General features: G+C 40.7%; 1 non-coding gene across 1 annotated transcript; it reads left to right on the top strand.

Annotated features, from left to right (window-relative positions):
* The first annotated feature begins 16,780 nt into the window (after positions 1–16,780).
* Positions 16,781–16,852, top strand: trnap-ugg (transfer RNA proline (anticodon UGG)). Its single transcript has one exon. It is a non-coding gene; the product is annotated as a tRNA-Pro (tRNA).
* Positions 16,853–19,924: the final 3,072 nt, after the last annotated feature.

The raw sequence follows: 19,924 nt of genomic DNA, 5'->3' as shown, positions 1-19,924 counted from the left end.
TCATAGCCTCAACATCAGAATGATTAGTTATCTGAAATTATTGAATTCAACATTGAATTCAATAATTTCAGATAACTAATCATTCTGATTCATATAGAACTGGCCCATTCCGATGAAAGGTTATCAACCTGCAATATTAACTCTATTTTTCTCTCTCCACCAATACTACTTGGCCTGCTGAGTATTTCCAGCATTCTCTTTTATTTCAGATATGATGTTTTGTATCTCAAAGTTCTGACATTATTTTTTGTGCTCCTCTGTTATTGTTCATTTCATTCCAGTTACTTCTGCTCCAGACGGATCCGCTGTGATTATCAAGCTTTCGCCACCCTTTCTCAGCAGGCACCACCACACTTGTATCATTCAGTCTCTCTTGCTCTCCACCCTATTACAGAGATTCCTTTGTTCTCTCTACCTTTCCCCCTTCTCTGCAACACAAAACAGGTTTGAGTTCTGACATTTATTAGTCACTGACCTGAAATGTTAATTGTATTTCTCTCTCTCTACACATGCTGCCCGACTTGCCTGGTATTTCCAGCATTTTCTGTTTTCTGGGGAGTAGGATCATAAAATTCTACCTTCAAAGAGCACAATTTAGACATCATTTCTGCATATAATATGTCATTTGTACTTGGCTGAAGTTGCCCTGCCATTTGCACTGAAGCTTCACTGTTGCTCTGCCAACAATATCTTGGTCCAAAATCTCTTACTGTTCCATTGCTTAGTGCATTTCCACAGAACATTAGCTACCACTTGGGCCTTTGTCCATCAATCCTGTTCCATCCTGATGTATCTTAACCATAGAGAGGTCTAACACTTGGTGATCCCTGACTTTAGGAAAGTCCTATTTCCTTCCTGTGCCTTACATTTAGAAGAAGGACAGACACAGAACTTAAATGTTTGGCCTCAGTCTTCAGTAATATGGATCCAACTTCTTTAAGCATAGCTCAGAAGAAAGGCCATTTCAGCCCAAGTCTTGGCTAGTCCTTTGGAAGAGCAATCCAGTTGTCCTCATTCCTCTGTTCTTCCCTCATATTCTTTCAGGTTATTTTTTCCCATGTTACTGGTGTTTCTTTATTCTATGACTCACTACTGTACCAAACACCTCTTGGAAGTCCACGTATCACATCAACTATCCTGCTCAGTTTTATCCCCTTAACCCCATCAAAAAAAACTCAAATAATTTAGTGTATGCTAGTTAATTCCAAGCCATCCATCTTTCAATATCTGCTCAAATCTTGCCCATATTTGGACTTATCATATACAATGTCAGATCCTATAATATCACAATTAAGGCTATGTAATCAGTTTAAATTTGCAATTTCTTACTTATTGTACACAAATTCAACAACAACTCAATTCATCAACATCCATCTGAAGATTGTCAGTTAATAAATCATTGATTTCCCCCTTCAATCCCTTGAGGATTCTAAGCCATATTCCATCTGGATCAAAGTATGTGTTACTTAATTCTTCCAGTTTATGCGTAACCCATTCTTTCCTACTTTTTCTGTTTGTGCGGTGGATTTTTTTTTGGCTGTGTTAAAACAGAGTAGAATTTCTGATCTTGTGACAAGTGATGTGAATATGTTTTAATTCAGCCACGAGTCCCTTTACATTTTCTATTTCTACAACATCATACTGTCATGGCTTAGGCTTTCTCTCAATACTTTATTTATACTAGCATAGGCAGGCCACACCAACAAACTGAGAGCCTTGAAATTCTATAAGGCTTTTAACTGGCTTCTTGCTTTAACTCAACAAAATAGTAAATGAGCTGCCAACCAAATGTGGTAAGCTTGGTTGGGTGGGTCCTCTGGTATTTCAGTTAGCTTCTGCATGGACTTTTAAGATAAACTACCTCACTGACTCATTTTGTTCAGTATTTTATCTCTACCACCTTATTCACAGGACATAGAACATTACAGCACAGTACAGGCCCTTCAGCCTACGATGTTGTGCCAACATTTTATCCTGCTCTAAGATCTATCTAACCCTTCCCTCCCACATAGTCCTCCATTTTTCTATCATTAATGTGCCTATCTAAATGTCCCTAATGTATCTGCCTCCACCACATTATTCAGATGACTATACTTAATGCTCATGGAGACATCTGATGCCAGATAATCACTGATTGACATTATTAAAACTACAGAAAGGGGCAATGATGTCAGTCACATTTTTTTGATGTAAGTCTCATTAAAATGTCCTTCTGCTCAATTCTCATTTCAATGTATCCATCATAAGTACATCAACACACTGTTCTTGCCTGAAACGGTGGTTCTGTCGACTCTAGCCATTGAATGCACCCAGCAGCCAGAATAACTCTGCCCTTAGCTACAGAAATGTTGAGAGTGTTAGCAGAATAAAGGTAGCGCAAAGCACACAGCAGACTGTAGAAAGACAGCAGTGTTGAAATTACTGAAATGCTCAACAGATTTATCCATGGACCCGTGAACTTTTAGCAATCAACAACATCACCAATAAACTTTATGGATAATTTCAGTCATAGATTCATCAAAGTTTTCCAGTGATATCATTGCCTTTCCTTACTTCTGTTTTTGTCTTTTTGAATAATTTTATGGATAATGTTACACCAGTCCCATGTCTGTGTCTTAAGATTGAGGATTCCAAAAATAACACAATGAGAAAATTTAGGAAGAAATTGTAAATTTGCGATAAACCTTTTTTCACTTTTCAGTGCAAGAATTCCCTGCAGAACTCCGAGTGGGAAAGACGGGGACAGATATTTTTAATCAGAGCGAAATAACAAATTATCTCCATGGAGTCAGAACTGTAGAGACGATCTGCAGTCCTTTCACCATCAGGACTCCAGTGTTACTACTCAATTGAACCATAGTCCATTTGGACTTAATCAATCCCAACTAATTGGCAGGTTTGGGTTGGTTTAATGCACCATTGGAGTTACTCCCATTCTCCTAGTGACCCCAACTAAGATACCAATTAATCGAGCAGAACAAATCTGAATTATTTCACATCATGATTTCACAAGATCACAAGACAAGGGAGCAGAAGCAGGCCATTTGGCCCATCGAGTCTGCTCCAAGGAAAGGGAAATAGAAATGAGAAATGGGGAATGGGGGAAGAAGAAGAAAAAAAACTATTCTAATCCCAATTTACGGCCTTATCCCCATATCCCTTGATATCCTGACTATTTAGATATCTATCTATCTCCTCCTTGAATGCCCCCACTGATCTGGCCTCCACTGCTGTACGTGGCAAAGAGTTCCACAAATTCACCACCCTCTGGCTAAAGAAATTTTTCCTCATCTCTGTTTTGAAACTGTACCCTCTAATTCTAAGATTGTGCCCTCTGGTCCTGGACTCACCCACCAAGGGAAACAGCCTAGCCACATTTACTCTGTCCTTTCCTATCAATATTTTAAATGTCGCTATGAGGTCCCCTCTCATTCTTCTGTACTCCAGTGAGTACAGTCCGAGAGCCGACAAACGCTCCTCATACGTAAGCCCTTTCAATCCTGGAATCATCCTCGTAAATCTCCTCTGAACCCTCTCCAATGTCAACACATCCTTCCTAAGATGTGGGGCCCAAAACTGCGCACAATATTCCAAATGAGGCCTCACTAGTGCCCTGTAGAGCCTCATCAACACTTCCTTACTTTTATACACTATACCTCTTGAAATGAATGCCAACATAGCATTCGCTTTCTTTACCACCGATCCGACCTGGTGGTTAACCTTTAAGGTATCCTGCACGAGTACCCCCAAGTCCCTTTGTACTTCCGTGCTTTGGATTTTCTCTCCTCCTAGATAATAATCTGCCCGCTTATTTCTGCTTCCAAAGTGTACAACTGCACATTTCCCTACATTGAATCTCATCTGCCATTTCCTTGCCCATTCTCCTAAACTGTCTAGGTCCCTCTGCAACCTTCCTATCTCTTCAATACTTCCTACTCCTCCCCCTATCTTGGTGTCATCTGCAAACTTAGCCACAAAACCATTTATTCCATCATCCAAATCGTTAATGTACAAGGTAAAAAGGAGCGGTCCCAACACCGACCCCTGCTGCACACCACTAGTAACCGGTAACCAACCAGAACGAGATCCTTTTATTTGAAATATTACTGAATGAATCTAACAAGCCTGCTGTGAAAGTGTTCTAAAATAACCATGCATGTTCTAAAATAACCATGCATAACCATAGCAAGTCTGATTTAATTCAAGGATCAAAGAGCAGGTCAAATTTTAACCCTACCACAGGTGGGCAGGAAGTTAAAATAGCCAGGTTGCTTACCGCCCAATTGAAACCATCCTCTGTTAACCATGGCCCCCTGGCCTCTGAGTTGCAATTGACGGCTCAACTCAAGAACTTTGCACTCACAGGTCCAGGCAGACACTCCTGTCCAATACTGGGATGGCACTACATTGTAGTTTTTGATGACTTGTTCAACCAAGTTCCCACCAGCCCATCAGATAAAGGTCTGATTGCACCTCTAACTCTCCATCATTGTTTCCAGGGGAGCTTGCTGTGCACAAGTCGTCTGCCCCATTCCTTACATTATATCAGTGGCATTTTTTTGATGTCATTTCAGGTTGTTCAACATTTTCATTTTCTCTTTGTTTTCCTGATAATCTGGAAGGAAAGTAATATGATTCAAGTGTTGGGGCCTGACTGGGGAGGTTTATTTGACTGGGACAGAAGATTAACAGTCCACCAGAGGCTGAAATAGTTCATGTATTTGTCTTTCAAATGTAGAACCAGGGTGAGTAAGGCTGCTCCTCTAGTGTCCATGAGAAAAGCTCTCTGACCCCTCCCGCCACCCTCCCCTTGTAATGTGTGGCCTTAGAGTTGTCTGATTTCCCACCACATTCTGAGTCACAAAATGGGACAGATGGAGTTAAGTGAGACATGGAACTGAAGGAAGAAACTTGTGATTCATTGGAAGACATTTCCAGGATAGCTGTAAGCAGGTGGGAGATTAACGCGACAACTTGGTTTCCCACTGGATTTCTGCTGGAAAGTAAAACCCAGGTCAAACTCTTGGAAAACCAGCCACAGATAAATGGACAATAAAAGAGTCAAGATCCTGGTGTTTGATTTTTCTAGCAGTCCCCACGACTTCTGAGAAAGCCGTCCATAATACTCCCGGTCTGGTTGATGGTTTGCAGCAACTATTTAGAAGACATTGGCAAATTCCTCACTCAAGAAATACTGAAAAGGCAGATAATAATCCAAAGCATCTGTGGGTTGATTTATAAAAGATGCTCAGAACTGACGGGGGAATTGATATTGCACACATCTGATGTCAAAATGATGGCCAAAGTCTGACATAAGGCTGAAGTCTAGATTTACTTCATCTGTCTCATGCCACTTATTGCTATAGAACAGATGGGCTGTGAAAATATACAGTAGCGCATTTAATCCCAGTGAATGTTTAACGACACACTGATCCTGGCTGAATGTGATTACCTTATGTCTTCCACACTATTTCCATTTATTTACATATTGCAAAACCATGATAATTACAAGTCAATTAGGTTCAGCTTGACTCTTCCATCTAAAATTATCCAATATTCCTTCCCTCAATAGTGGCATCTAACATTTCTTAAATGATCCCAGCTTTTATTCTTGAAATGACAGACTTGTTAGCTGTGATTCAATTGGTCACCTCCTTGTCTCTGAGTCAGAAACTTGCGGTTTCAAGTCTCACTCCAAAGGCTTGAGCATGGAGGTTTAGTCTGAAATCCAGTGTGGTGTTGAGTGAATATTTAGAATCTTTCAGGTGGGACTCTAAACTGAGGCTTTGTTTGTTCTAAAGCAAGAAACAAAATACTTGAGGAACTCAATGGGTCAGGCAGCATCTGTGAAGGAAAATGGATAGTCAACATTTTGGGTTGAGATGTTTCATCAAGACTGAAAGATGGAGGGAGTTAGCCAGTATAAAGTGAGGGGAAGGGGTGGAGCAAGAGCTGGCAAATGATAGGTGGATCCAGATGAAAAGGGGGTTGATTGGCAGATGGAGTCTGGTGGGGGAGGGAAGAGTGGAAATAATGACAAGAGGCCAAAGGTGGAGGGGAAAGGTGGAGGCAATAAAGGGAGGCAGTGATGGAATCTGAAGGAAGGTGGAGTGTGGTACCAAATAAGGGAGGTGGGGAGGGCAGATGGGAACAGTGGGGGGAGGGACCTAGTGGGAGGGGCGTGTGGGTGATGGGCAGATGGGGTGGGTGGAGGAGGGGAATGCAGGGGAAAGAAACAGGGTGATGGGGGCTGGGGTGGGTGCAGGAAGAACTGGGTAGATCAGGAGGAGAGAGACAATGGAGAGAGGGGGAGCAGTTTACATGAAATTGGAGAATTCAATGTTTATAACATCAAGTTGTAAACTATCCAGGCAGAATATAACGCTCTGTCCTCTACTTTGCATTTAGCTTCTTTATGGCAGTAGCGGAGGCTGAGGACAGACAGGTCAGTGTGGGAATGGGGAGAAGAATTAAAAAGACATGCAACCGGGAGGTCCAGACGGCCACAGTGGACAGAGCGCAGGTGCTCGGCTAAGTGGTCGCTTAGTCTGTGCTTGGTCTTGCCTATGTAAAGGAGGCTGCATCGAGAGCACCGAACGCAATAAACATGGTCGGAGGAGATGGATGTGAATCTCTGCCTCACCTGGAAGGGCTCTTCAGGGCCCTAGATGGTGGTGAGGGAGGAGCTGTAGGGAAGGGTTTTACACCTCTTATGGTTACAGGAGAAGGCGCTTGGGGAGGAGGACAGATGAGTAACCCAGGGAGTCACAGAGAGACTGGTCCCTGTGGAAAGAAGAAGGAGGTGGGGAGGGGAAGATGTGGCTGGTGGTGGGATGATGTTGAGGCTGGTGGAAGTTTTGAACAATGATGTCCTGGATGCGTAGGCTGGTGGGGGTGAAAGCTATGCACCAGGGGAACTCTCTCTATATTTGTTCTCTCAGGTGGATGTAAATCATTCCATAGCACTGCCTCAGAGAAGGTTGTGAAGATTGGCCCAACATCCAGGCTATATCACTAAAAACAGTCTGGTAAAAATTGCACAGCTCTTTGTGGGACCTTTCTCCATGGAAAATGGTGGCACCATTCCCTGCATTACAACAGCAAATGCACTGCAACAAAACCTCATTGGCGTTAACATAAGCAGGAAATTCTGGAAACACTCAGCAAGTCAAACAGTAGCAGCGGAGAGATAAACAGAGTTAAGGACCCATCATCAGAAATAGAAAACTGAGAAGACAAGAGTGTTTTAAGTTGCAGGGTTAGGGAAGGGTGGAGAGAACAGAAGGAATGGGGTGAAGACAAAGTTGTCAAGGTAGTACTTTCCTAAACAAAAAAGTTAGAGATAGTAGAGGAAAAAAGAAACAAACTGAAACAAAAAAAATGCAGCCACGTTTGTGGAGAAAGAGTAAAAGAGGTGGTTGCCTGAAACTGCTAAGTTCAGCCTTGTCGCAAGTGCTGTAATGAACCCACGTGGAAGAGAAGGCACTGTTTCTTGAGTTAATGTTGAGCATCGTTGGAGCAACGTAGGAGGTTGACAACAGGGAGGCAGGTATACCATTGCCAGGAAAGAGATCACCAAAGAGTTAGGTTATTTGAACAACCTATTTTTGGAGAAGTATTTTCATTGGGATCTCCTGATTTCCCATCACACCTTCAGAAGAGCATCTGGGGAACGGCACAAATGACAACCTCTCATCTGAGCCCATGCAGAAATTCTGCCTGGTTGTGCTACTTGTGCACAGATCTGGTTTTCTTTTACACTTAGCACTCTTGAAAGATTTGAAAGACGTATAAATATTGACTCCATGCCATGGTGTAAAATGGGCAACAGTAACAGTCCATATTGCAGATCTCCCTATTTTAAGTTCTATTGAAGTCAGCGGCAATAAATATTGTAAAGGATGTTACACAGGTTGCTGACTCTGTATCATTTCATTTATATTTTCCCACCATTAAACTATCCTGAGATTCCTCATAGGCAAGCGCCTTGTATTGGACATGTTTGGAAAGATGCGACGATTAATAATCTCCTTAAATGCAACAGCTGTACTCCATTTATTTAAGTTTCCAACTCAACATGAAGAGCATCATCTTGAATCAGTTTAGTTGCATGCCAAGAAATTGAAATGTTTTCCATAAGTCTTTGATTGTGAAATACTCCACCCTGCAACCCACAGAACCACTTCATACATTGTTTCTGTTGAAATGGTGGGGGGGCAGTAATCATGAACATTACATCATTATCGATGACCTACCTCCAAACCAGGGAATGCACAGTTCAGAAAGGGTATTTCTTGAGGGTATAGCTTTGTTAGTGGCAACATAATTACAGGCAATCAGTACATAAGAGTGACCCAACCTTTGAACATGTTGGAAGAGCCAATTAAATGGTAAAAATGTTGTGCATTTTATTAATTCTACAGTGGAAATGCTCCATGTCACACATGAAGAGTTGGATGGAAGTTAAAGTGATGTTGATTCAATGTTTTGTGAATGATTGGACCTGATATTGTTGCTCAAGAATGGCTTGAAGTAATTTAAAATGATATTGAGATCTAGCCATAACTTTGCTGTAAAAATAGGAACTTCTAGCTTTCAAATACTTTTCTTAAATTTCCTATTACTTTTGTGTTGGTGCTTGTCCCATATATTTGATCACCCCAACTCTCATTTTATATTTGTTTGTTGATTCATTTCTGAGACAAGGGCATTGTTGGCATCCGTGGGCATCAAGGTGAAAACTCTTCAATGACTGTAGTCACACCTTGCACAAGGATAATGGTTGTTGGAAGTCAACCAGCCTAACCTCAAGACTTCACCTCAGGAGTTTCTCAGGGCCATGTGTTAGCCTCATCCATCTTCAGCCTCTTAATCAATGACCTTCCTTCCCTCATGAGGTCAAGAAGTCAGGATGTTGGCTGATGACTTCACATTGCCCATTTCCATTTTCAGCAAATGAAACACTTTCTGTGAAATAGAAAGATTGATAGATAGATTACTTTATTGTCATATACATCAGGATGCAGTGAAATTCCTTGTTCACATGAAGCTCACAGAGCAAACATTATACATGGTAATAATAAATATAGTGATAAATACAACAATGAACGCAAAACATCGGAATAGAGCAAAGATTGTAGTGCAAAAAAATACTAAAGTGACAATAGTGGAATAAGCAAGAGAGGTAGAGTTAAGAGTACAAGACAGTGCCAGCACCACTGGGAAGGAGGTGCCATAGAGGCGATTGATTCAGGAGTCTGGTAGAAGTGGGGAAGAAGCTGATTATAAGTCTGGACTTCTGGCTTTCAAGCTCCTGTATCTTCTAAAAAAAACCTTCAGATAAAAAGCTCCTGTATCTTCTAAAAAAACCCTTCAGATAAATAGCTCTTCCTTGATTATAGATACCTTTAAAAAATTATCAATTATGACCTGATATATTCCAAATAAATTTAATTTTATTTGAAACAACAGAATTTTTTGATTGATGCCACTGTCATGCACACTCCTGCTTTTGCTCCCCTTAAGTGGTGTTTTACATCGGGATATTCAAATGTGCCTTACAGAGAACAAATTTGTTTGGACGTGTGGTTGCCTTTATAATGAGGGAAACACAGCAGCCAAATTGCAGACAATAATGTGACAAAGACCTGATCATCTGTCTTGGTGATATTGGTTGAGGGTTAAGTATTGGCTGTGTGTAAAGAGTTCTCCTTCTCTTCTTCAAATTGTGGGATCTATTACTCCCATCCGAATTTTAACTTCTCATCCAAGAACTGGGAACTCTAATAGTGCATCACTTCCACAATGCCATGGCAAAGCAATAATCTCGATTATGTATTCCTGTATGTGGACAGGGGTAGTTTTGACTCACTGTCACCGTTGACCGGTGGCTAATTGTTGCCCTTTATTATATTGCTCATTACTCAGTTTCTTATAAGTTTACTTATACTCAGACTATAAGTAAACGGTCTGGTGGTGATGTAATGGTTAAACTGGTAGACCAGTAATCTAAAAACCTAGCATAACAATCCAGAGACTGAGTTCAAGTGGGAGCTGAAGAATTTAATTGTCAATATCAGAAAACACTTGTCATCTACTAATATTATGTTTCTGTATTAAGCTCTTATCAGTGACGTAAAACCTGGTAAAGTGTATTTAGTGGTTGAATTGATCCAAGTACAACATTACAGTGGATAACACACCGGATATACTTCATTAACTGCTGGATGTGTCCCAAGGTCAAAAAAGGATGCTACCTAAATGCGAGTTGGAGTTTTTAAAATAGACACCAAGCCAACATTTTAAGATCTGACCCTGCTGGCTCGTCACAACCTTGCAGTGCCATCTGGCAGTGCTGATACTGAGGGAACATTTTCCACACTTGACTTGGTCTAAGGTTCTGGGAGAACAGAACTTAGCAAACAAGGTTTAATACAGATGAGAGCGTGCGCTGGCGAGGCCTTCTGGAATGCCACTGAGACTCATAAATGTAGTGTCTGTGACTGCGTAAATCATCATGCATTTTCAGCTAACTCCATTTTCAGCTCTGTGCTTGCACCCAATGTCAACTTTTATTCAAGTAAAAGAATATTTTGTTAAACAAAACCAATTTCTTCTGCATTTAACAGACATTGGGTTCCAGCCTTTATGAAAAGTGAAGCTGAAATAAAACAAAACAGGCCTTTAAATTGACAATAAAACCTTGTATAGTGGCAGGAAAGTAAAAGTTAGATTTTGATGAATAAAACATATCAGAGGACAGAATCCTAAGGACTGATTTTAACTCCTGATGGAATTCCTGTGGGAAAGGGCTATGAGATTCATCAAGAAGCAGTACAAGGCCTGAGGACTAACTTCTGAGCTTGGTGGGAGCTATTCTCCTAGCAGCAAGCAGGAGGAAGAACGTGGGTGGCAGGAAGCTAGTGTGTGTTCCTGAAAGGATGAGACCTGGCACTCAGGTAGGTTGTTGGGAGGGATTGGGAGGGGGAGGGAGCCAAAGTTCCCTTATAAAGGCCCAGAGAGAAACAAAAACAATTAACATCTTTGTGGGCTTTCTCTGGGTTGCCTAGTGGAGAAGCCAAAGCATTTTCCCTCACAAGCCTTGGGTTAAAATTTTAAATATATTATCACAGTCTGATCTGCATATTTAAAGCAGGATCTTCTGAACTTTGCGAACACACCTCTCAGGAAGGCAATGACATCAACTGGGGCAGTCGGTCCAGCCATTGTGATTGGTCATTTGACCTTATATCATTGGGCAGACAGGTTTAAAATCAGCCTGTAGTATTCCACCACACTGAAAATGCCCCTCTATAATCGCTGGTCCAGGTGAAGGGTCTTGACCTGAAACATCGACTGTACATTTTCCAATATAAATGCTGCCTGACTCACTGAATTCCTCCAGCTCATCATGTGTTCCTCTATATCCTTGCTAGCTTTCTAAATCTCCAAAATGTTATACTCTTTTAAAAAATTATATCTTATCATTTTTTCTCCACTCTTCCCACCTACCCCTGCCCTTATTGGCTTGGGATGATGCTTTACATCCTGATAACTCTAGATTCAAACATTTCTTCTGATTTTTCCCCTTTTGTGTTGATATTAAGTTACATTCTTCAGTTCCAGAGAAATGATTTTTTCCCAATTTACTTCATTAAAATTTGACAATGTTCTGAATGATGCTCTTGGATCTGCTCTCCAACAGCCTACTTTGAACGAACACCTTCCCAAGTACGTCCCTTTGGTTGTAAGCCTCTCCTTCTTGGCATTGGTCGAGTAAACTTCCTGAGAATCCTCTCCAGGAGGGCACACAAAGGGGCAAAATCTCACTAATTGAACTAGATTGTTCGAGCATGAAATTGGGAAATATTTTCACATACAACGTGGTGGAAACTTGGAGATCTATTCCACCAATGGCACCTGGTTAGCTGCTAATTTTAAAGTGATGACTGGCAGACTTTTGTTATCCAAAGAAACAAAGAGATATGATGCAAAGGCAGATATAAGGAATTAGTTCTCGTGTCAGCCAGGACCTCACCGAGTTTGTGCACAGATGAGGGGCATTAAGTGACCTACTCTTCTATTCCAAAGGATGTCATGTCCGTACACAATATGATTATGCCCACAATGTTGGAATAGATTAAGAAAACGATTCCCTTTTAAAACAAAACGATCAGATATTAGCTGTTCACACTGCTTTCACATAATTTGGCGCAGTCAACCCAAGAAAAATATCTATAACTCTTAGCAGACAGGTGGCAATGCTATAATCAATGGTCCATAAAGGGCTGAAGTACCTCTTTCACAATGCAATGTGTTCATCCATAGGACAGATGCAGCATTCATTACCTGATAGCCATTAGTATCAATTAAACCTACTCGTTGCTGCCATCTGTTGGTGTTGTTGGTTATGATCTACCATGATCGAGGTTATGAGATCAATGTGCAGTGGTAGAGGTCAAGTAAGGCACAGTAAAAGGACTCAGTGATCGCATTGAAAGTATTTTAACCTGGATTAAAAATTGCTGTCTGCTCTCTATAGCAAGTCAGATGCTAAATGATCCAGAGGCATATCAGGCAATTGGATTTAAAAAATGGTGGACTCAATGTAACTGCACTGTGTAATGAATTGACCCGTACGATCGGTACGCAAGGCAAGTTTTTCACTGTACCTCGGTAAAAGTGACAATAATAAACCAATACCAATACCAAATACCATTGTGGTGCAGTATCTCCACAATGACACACCCAGAAAATCTCCATCAAACTGATGAAAGCCACTAGAGCCTTATTTGATTGAGTCTAGAGACAGTGTTATTTCTACTGTTATCTAAGAACCAGTGAAACAGTTTACATAAAAGGTAGTGAGAGCAAAACTGAAGTTGGATTCATCTGGTACTCAACAAAATCAAGCCAGCTGCTGATTGTACATTGCTGCAACATCTAATCTGCTTTGCAGCACTATCAATATTTAAATCACTGTAAAACATTTAAGTAGCATTATAAAAATCTTGCATAAAATTATAGACTTTTAATGAGGTATGTGAATTCCACTGCATTGTTAACTAGAATTCAAAAGAACCTATCACTCTCATTTGACTGATTTATTTTTCAACGGAAGAGAGTTAGTCGGAAAGAAGCAATAAATACCATGGTTGACAAATACAACAACAGCCTTTTGTTGGGCTGCAGAATGGGGATTTTGGTCATTTCCTTGAAAGTTCTTTCTGTCTGCCTTTGCTGCACTTCACTTGAACTGAAGCGGTCCTTTTAATTCTTGTAATTACCCGTAATTTGGATCATTATGCAAGCTGCTTAGACCTATTGGACCATATGGCTCTTATGCACTTCCAATGCACATAAAACATGGAACATAGAACAGTACAGCACAGAAACAGGCCCTTCGGCCCAGCATGTCTGTGCCGACCATGATGCCAATCTAATTAATCCCATCTGTCTGCATGTGGTCTCTATCCCTCTATTTTCTGCCTGTTCATGTGTCTGTCTAAATGCCTCTCAAACATTGCTATCACATCTGCCTCTATGACCTCCCCTGTTGTCACATTCTAGGCACCTACTACTCTATGTAAAATCCTTGCATCACAACTCTCCTTCAAACTTTCCCCCTCTTGGCTTAAACATTTGCCCCCTAGTATTTGACATTTTCACCTGAACTATCTCTGTCTCTCATAATTTTACGTACTTCTATCAGCCTCATACAATTCAGAGGAAATAATCTAAGTTCATCCAAACTCTCTTTATAGCTAATACACTCCAATCCAGGCAAAATCCTGGTGAACATCTTCTGCACTTTTGCAAAAGTCTTCATTTCCTTCCTGTGGTGTGGCAACCAGAAATGCCTACAATATTCCAATTGTGGTCCAACTAAAGTTTTATGTAGTTGCAATATAACCTCCCAACTTTTATACTCAATGTCCCGACTGATGAAAGTACCACATCACATTTACTACCACATCTGCTTCTGTTACAACTTTCAGGGAACTATGGTGTTGCACCCCAAGGTCCTCCGTATATCAATGCTCCTAAGGATCCTGTCATTTATTGTGTACTTTCCTTTCGCATTTGACCTCACAAAATGCAACAACTCACACTTGTCTGAATTAAACGTCATCTGCTATTTCTCTGTCCAAATTTCCAACAGATCTATATCCTGCTGTATCCTCTGACAACCTTTGTCACTGTTCACAACTCCACCAAGGTTCGCATCATTTGCAAACTTAAATTACTGATTTGCCTTTCTGTGACATTTTGCAAAATGTTCAATGTGGTGGAACTTCATTAGCACCTAACCTAGTCACAATCCTCAGCAGTGATTTACTGGTCCCACAGAGCCAACATAAAGCAGCTCTGTATGAAAATAAGTTGAGGAGCAAAGCAGCTGCCATTTATCTGAAAGGGGAAGAAGTCTTAGGGACTGAATGGTCTTCTCCTACAACCTGATATCTAAAACATTGTCACTTGGTCCTGTATCATACCTCTTCTGCAGTCAGGAGGTGGGAGAGTGAGCTGGTGACCCTGCAGATGCTGGAATTCTGAAATAAAAAGAAACAGAAAATGCTGGAAATGGTCAACAGGTCAGGTGGCATCTGTAGAAAGAGAAACAGAGTTTTAAGTTGAACCCTTCATCAGAGCTGGATAAGAGAGAAATACAAATTAGCTTTCACTTCAGAGAAAGTGGGGCAGAGATAGATAGGACACAGGGAATATCTGTGATAGGGTGAGGCCAGGGTCGCCATGGGGATAAGTCGTGGTTGTAAATAGCAGCCTATAGAGAGTAATAATACAGAGAAAGGAGTAAAACTGTTAAAAACTGTCAGGTAGTTGGACATGCCTAGCAGTGCAGTATGTACTAATGGAGAGAGAAATCTATGGCTCAGAGCTATCACCTCTCTTCCAAGGGAATTCATTGATTCCTGTTCATCCTCTCTAGGCCTCTATTTATGGTTCAGCTTTCCTAACCCCTAGGCTTATTTGTCATCACTTCACCCAGTTCTCAGTGGGTGTTTCAATTGTTCAAGAAGAAATAAAAGAGCTGGTTCAAAAGCTGACAATAACATGCTTTCTTTTGGCTGTGAAATGTGTCTATTCCTAGCCAGAATGGAGATGATTGTTGTAACTCAGGGATTGAAAGAGAGGGAGAAACTCAGGAAAATTGCAATCACCAGGGAAATGGTGCTGAAAAAATTGTTGGAGTTGTAGGATGATGAGTCTCTCGGTCCCATTAGGTTTCATCCTTGGGTCTTAAAAGAAGTGGCTAGTGAGAAAGTTTATGTGTTGGATTTAATTTTCCAAACTTCAAACAGAGCTGTGTCCACAAGTCTCTGCAATTTCCTGCAGTCTTGGGCAGAGCAGTTGCTGTATTAACATTTCAAGTCGACGACCTTTTGTCAGAGCAGAGCATTTGACCTGAAATGCTTCTTTCTTTTTAAATCTTTTCATTAGTTTTCAAATTAATACAGATTGATATATAGCATCAATATTTATACATGTAATACAAAGAGATCAGGATAACAATCATAGCATAGATAATCATAAAGAACAATAAAATATTAAAAAAATCTGTAGATCCAACAACCTCTTAGTAAATGATAATATAAAAGAAAGAAAAAGATTTATTATATAAATTTAAAAAAACCCCAAATCAATAAAAAAAATTGTAAACAATATAAACTAAACAAAAAAAAATTCAAGAAAGAAAACAAACAACAAAAAAAGAGAAAGAAAAACTGGGCTAAAATTTCTCTGTAGAAACAGAGCAATATTATGTCGTCAACTCCGTTCCTCCAAGTTGGAAAGTTATTGAAAGGGGATCTACATCATGTGAAAATATTGAATAAATGGACTCCAAATATCTTCAAATTTAAGCGAAGGATCAACAGTACCACTCCTAATTTTTTCCAAGTTTAAACATGATATAGTTTGAGAAAACCATTGAAAAGTAGTAGGGGGTATTGGATCCTTGCATTCAAGCAAAATGGATCGTTTGGCCATTAATGTAACAAAAACAATCATACGGTTAGCGGAAGCAGATAAATGGCCAGACTCTATCCTTGGTAATCCAAAAATTGCAGTGATAGGGTGAGGTTGTAAATCAATCTTCAATACGTTTGAAATAATGTTAAAAATATCTTTCCAATATTTTTCCAAAAGAGGACAGGACCAAAACATATGTGTCAAAGAAGCCACATTCGATTTACATCTGTCACATATAGGATTTATATGGTTATAAAAACGAGCTAGCTTATCTTTGGACATATGGGTCCTGTGAACTACCTTAAACTGTATCAAAGGATGTCTGGCACACATTGAAGATGTATTAACTAAATGAAGAATTTTCTTCCAAGTCTCTGTAGGTAAAGATGTCTGGAGTTCACTTTCCCATTCGTTCTTAATTTTGTCTAATGATTCTAGACGTATTTTCATACTGAAATGCTAACTCTGGTTTCTCTTTCCACAGATGCTGCCAGACCTGCTGAGTGTTTCCAGCATTTTTCATTTTTATTTCAGAAATCTACAGGCCAGTTAATTTAACATATTTTATAAGGAAAGTGTTAGAAGCTATTATTAAAACTGTTGGGGCAGGGCACTTCGAAAAATTCAGAGTAATTGGGTAAGGAAAACATGGTTTTGCGAAAGGGAAGTCATGTTTGACCAATTTGTTACCATTCCTTGAGGAAATATGAGCTGTGGATAAAGGGGAACTGGGATGCACCATACTAAATTGTATTAAAGACTGTTGCAGAGGCTAAAAGCTCAGGATGGCTCATTGATCTAGGGGTATGATTCTCGCTTTGGGTGTGAGAGGGCCCGGGTTCAAATCCTGGATGAGCCCTACTTTTCTAAGGGTGGCACGGTAGTGTAGGGTTAGCGTAACGATATTACAGTGCTAGTGACCCGGGTTCAATTCCTGCCACTGTCTGTAAGGAGTTTGTATGTTCTCTCTGCGTCTGCATGGGTTTCCTCTGGGTGCTCTGGTTTCCTCCCACATTCCAAAGATGTACAGGTTAGGAGCTGTGGGCATGGTATGTTGGCGCCGCAAGAGTGGCGACACTTGTGGGCTGCACTCAGCACATTCTCAGTAACACAAAAAGATGCATTTCACTGTGTGTTTTGATGTACTTGTGACTAATGAATAAATATCTTATTTTATCTTAGATGCTGGAATCTGGAACAACAAACAATCTGCTGGAAGAACTCAAGTGGCTTGAGCAGCATCTGTGGGAGGAAAGGAAACATCAGAGTTTCGGGTCGAAACCCTGCATCAGGTCAGCCAGGCTGTATAAGGTCAGGATGTAGGAAGAAACATATTACCATGAATAGAAGAATGGCTGCTTCACAGGCAACAGAGAACAGGCATAAAATGGTATTTTTCCAGTTGGCAAGATGTAACAAGTGGTGTGCCACAGAGTTTGGTGTTGTGGCCTCAACTGCATCTGAGGTGGTGGGATCCAGGTGTCCTGATGCATGCATGACTCAATAAAAGGCTGTTATTCAGGTACAGCAAGTAATTAAGATAGCTTACAGAATGATACCGTTTATTACTAGGAGAATTAACTGCAAAAGTAGAAATGTTATGGTTTAGTTAAACAAACATTAGTGAAACCACATCTGAAGTACTGTGTATCGGTCTCTTTATTTAAGGAAGGATGTTGGAAATAGTTCAGAGAAGATTAACTAGACTAACACTTGCAATGAATGGGTTGTCCTGTGAGGAAAAGTTGGACAGGCTGGTCTTGTACTATTGGAGTTTAGAAGAGGGGACTTGATTGAAACATTTAAAATCCTGAGGGACCTTGACAATATGGATCTAGAGAGGATGTTTCCCCTTGTGGGAGAATCCAGAACAAGGGATCACTGTTTAAAAATACAAGTAAAACAGAGATGAAGTGAATTTTTTCACTCAGATGATTGTGAGTCTTTGGAACTTCCTTCCTTAAAGGGCAGTATAAGCAAAGTCTTTGAATATTTTTAAGGCAGAGACAGATAGATCCTTGAAATGGAAAGGGGTGAAAGGCTTTCAGAGGTAAGATAAGATAAGATATCTTTATTAGTCACATGTACATCGAAACACACAGTGAAATGCATCTTTCGCGTAGAGTGTTCTGGGAGCAGCCCGCAAGTGTCGCCACGCTTCCGGCGCCAACATAGCATGCCCACAACTTCCTAACCTGTACGTCTTTGGAATTTGGGAGGAAACCGGAACACCTGGAGGAAACCCATGCAGACACGGGGAGAATGTACAAATTCCTTACAGACAGTGGCTGGAATTGAACCCTGGTCTCTGGCGCTGTAATAGCGTTACACAAACCACTACACTACCGTAAATACGGAGGGAAAGTTACAACCAGGCAAACTACAACTTTATTGAATGGCGGAGCAACCTCAAGGGACAGAATGGCTTGCCCTGCATTTAATTCATATGTAATTCTGCAGTCAATCAATCCTGGCGATCATACAGCCTTGAGTGACTGAGGTGGCTATTAAGTTTGTATGTCAAGTAATTGGATCAATTGGTTAAGGGCTTTGGTTTTTTTAAAAAAAATTATTTCTTAGAAAATTGGCAAGGCTTACATTTAATGCCCAATCTGAGCTACCCTTGAGAAGGTGATGGTGAGCCACCATCTTGAACCACTGCAGCACTCCTGGTTAAGGTACTCCCATAATATTGTTGGGTCAGCAGTCCCAGGATTTCTGTAGAAAAATGAATGTTAGGAGCAAGATTAGGCCATTTAACCCACCACAGATGCTGTGCCATTCTATATGACCATTGATCATTGCTCATCAGCTAAATCCAGTATCTTGTTCCAGCTTTCTCCTCATATCCTTTTGCCACTTCAGTCCTAAAACCTACGTCTAATGCTTTTTGAATATATTTACTGATTTGGCTTCAGCTACTTTCTGTGGTGGAGGGTTCTACAGGTTCACCACTCTCTGGTTGAAAAGATTTTGCCTCATCTCAGTCCTACATGGCTTATCCCTTATCCTTACAGTCCTGGACCTCTCCCCCAGCCCTCACCACACTATCCTTCCTGCACCTAGTCTGCCCAGTCCTGCTGGCATTTTACATGTGATCCCCTCTCATTCATCTAAGCTCCAGCAAATATAAATCTAATCAACCCAATATCTCTTCATACGTCAGTCCTGCCATTCCAAGATTCAGTCCGGTGAACTCTCTCCACAGCAAGAACATCCTTCCTTTGATAAGCAGATCAAAACTTCACACAATACTCAAACTGACATCCCACTCCTGTACCAACAGCCTCTTGTCATAAAGGCCAATATAGCATTTGCCTTCTCAACCACCTGTTACACCTGCATGCTTACATTCATTGACTGGTGCATGTTGCATCTTCCCCTTTCCTGAGCTATTGCCTTTCAGACAATAATCTGCCTTCCAGTTTTGGCCACCAGAGTAAGTAATCTCATGTTTATCCACATTATACTGCATCTGCCATGTATTTGCTTGTACTCACTCAACCTGTCTGCATCCTCCTCACAGTTCACGCTCCCACCCAGCTCTGTGTTGTCTGCATGCTTGGATGAATGATATTTAATTCTCTAGGATCTCAGCAGTGATCCCTATAGTACCCCACTAGTCACTGCCTGCATCTCAGAAAAGGACCCATTCATTCAAAGACCCTACTCTGTTTCCTGCTTGCCAGCCAGCTTTCTATCCATATCATTAAAATACTCCCAATTCCATTTGCTTTAATTTTGCATGCTAATCTCTTAGACTCAGCAATGAAGAAAGGGAGCTGATATCCAGTAAAACTCTGACAAAGTTATCTGGTCAGTGAGTGAATGGGAGCAGTTAGAGAGTGAGAACACAGACAAATGAACATAAGCAAAACATAGACATAGACATTCACATCCATTCACTCACTGACCAGATAACCTCACTTAC

The sequence above is a fragment of the Pristis pectinata genome, chromosome 2 (genome assembly GCF_009764475.1).
Source record: "Pristis pectinata isolate sPriPec2 chromosome 2, sPriPec2.1.pri, whole genome shotgun sequence".
Taxonomy (NCBI): domain Eukaryota; kingdom Metazoa; phylum Chordata; class Chondrichthyes; order Rhinopristiformes; family Pristidae; genus Pristis; species Pristis pectinata.
This window is presented reverse-complemented; position numbering and strand designations above follow the sequence as displayed.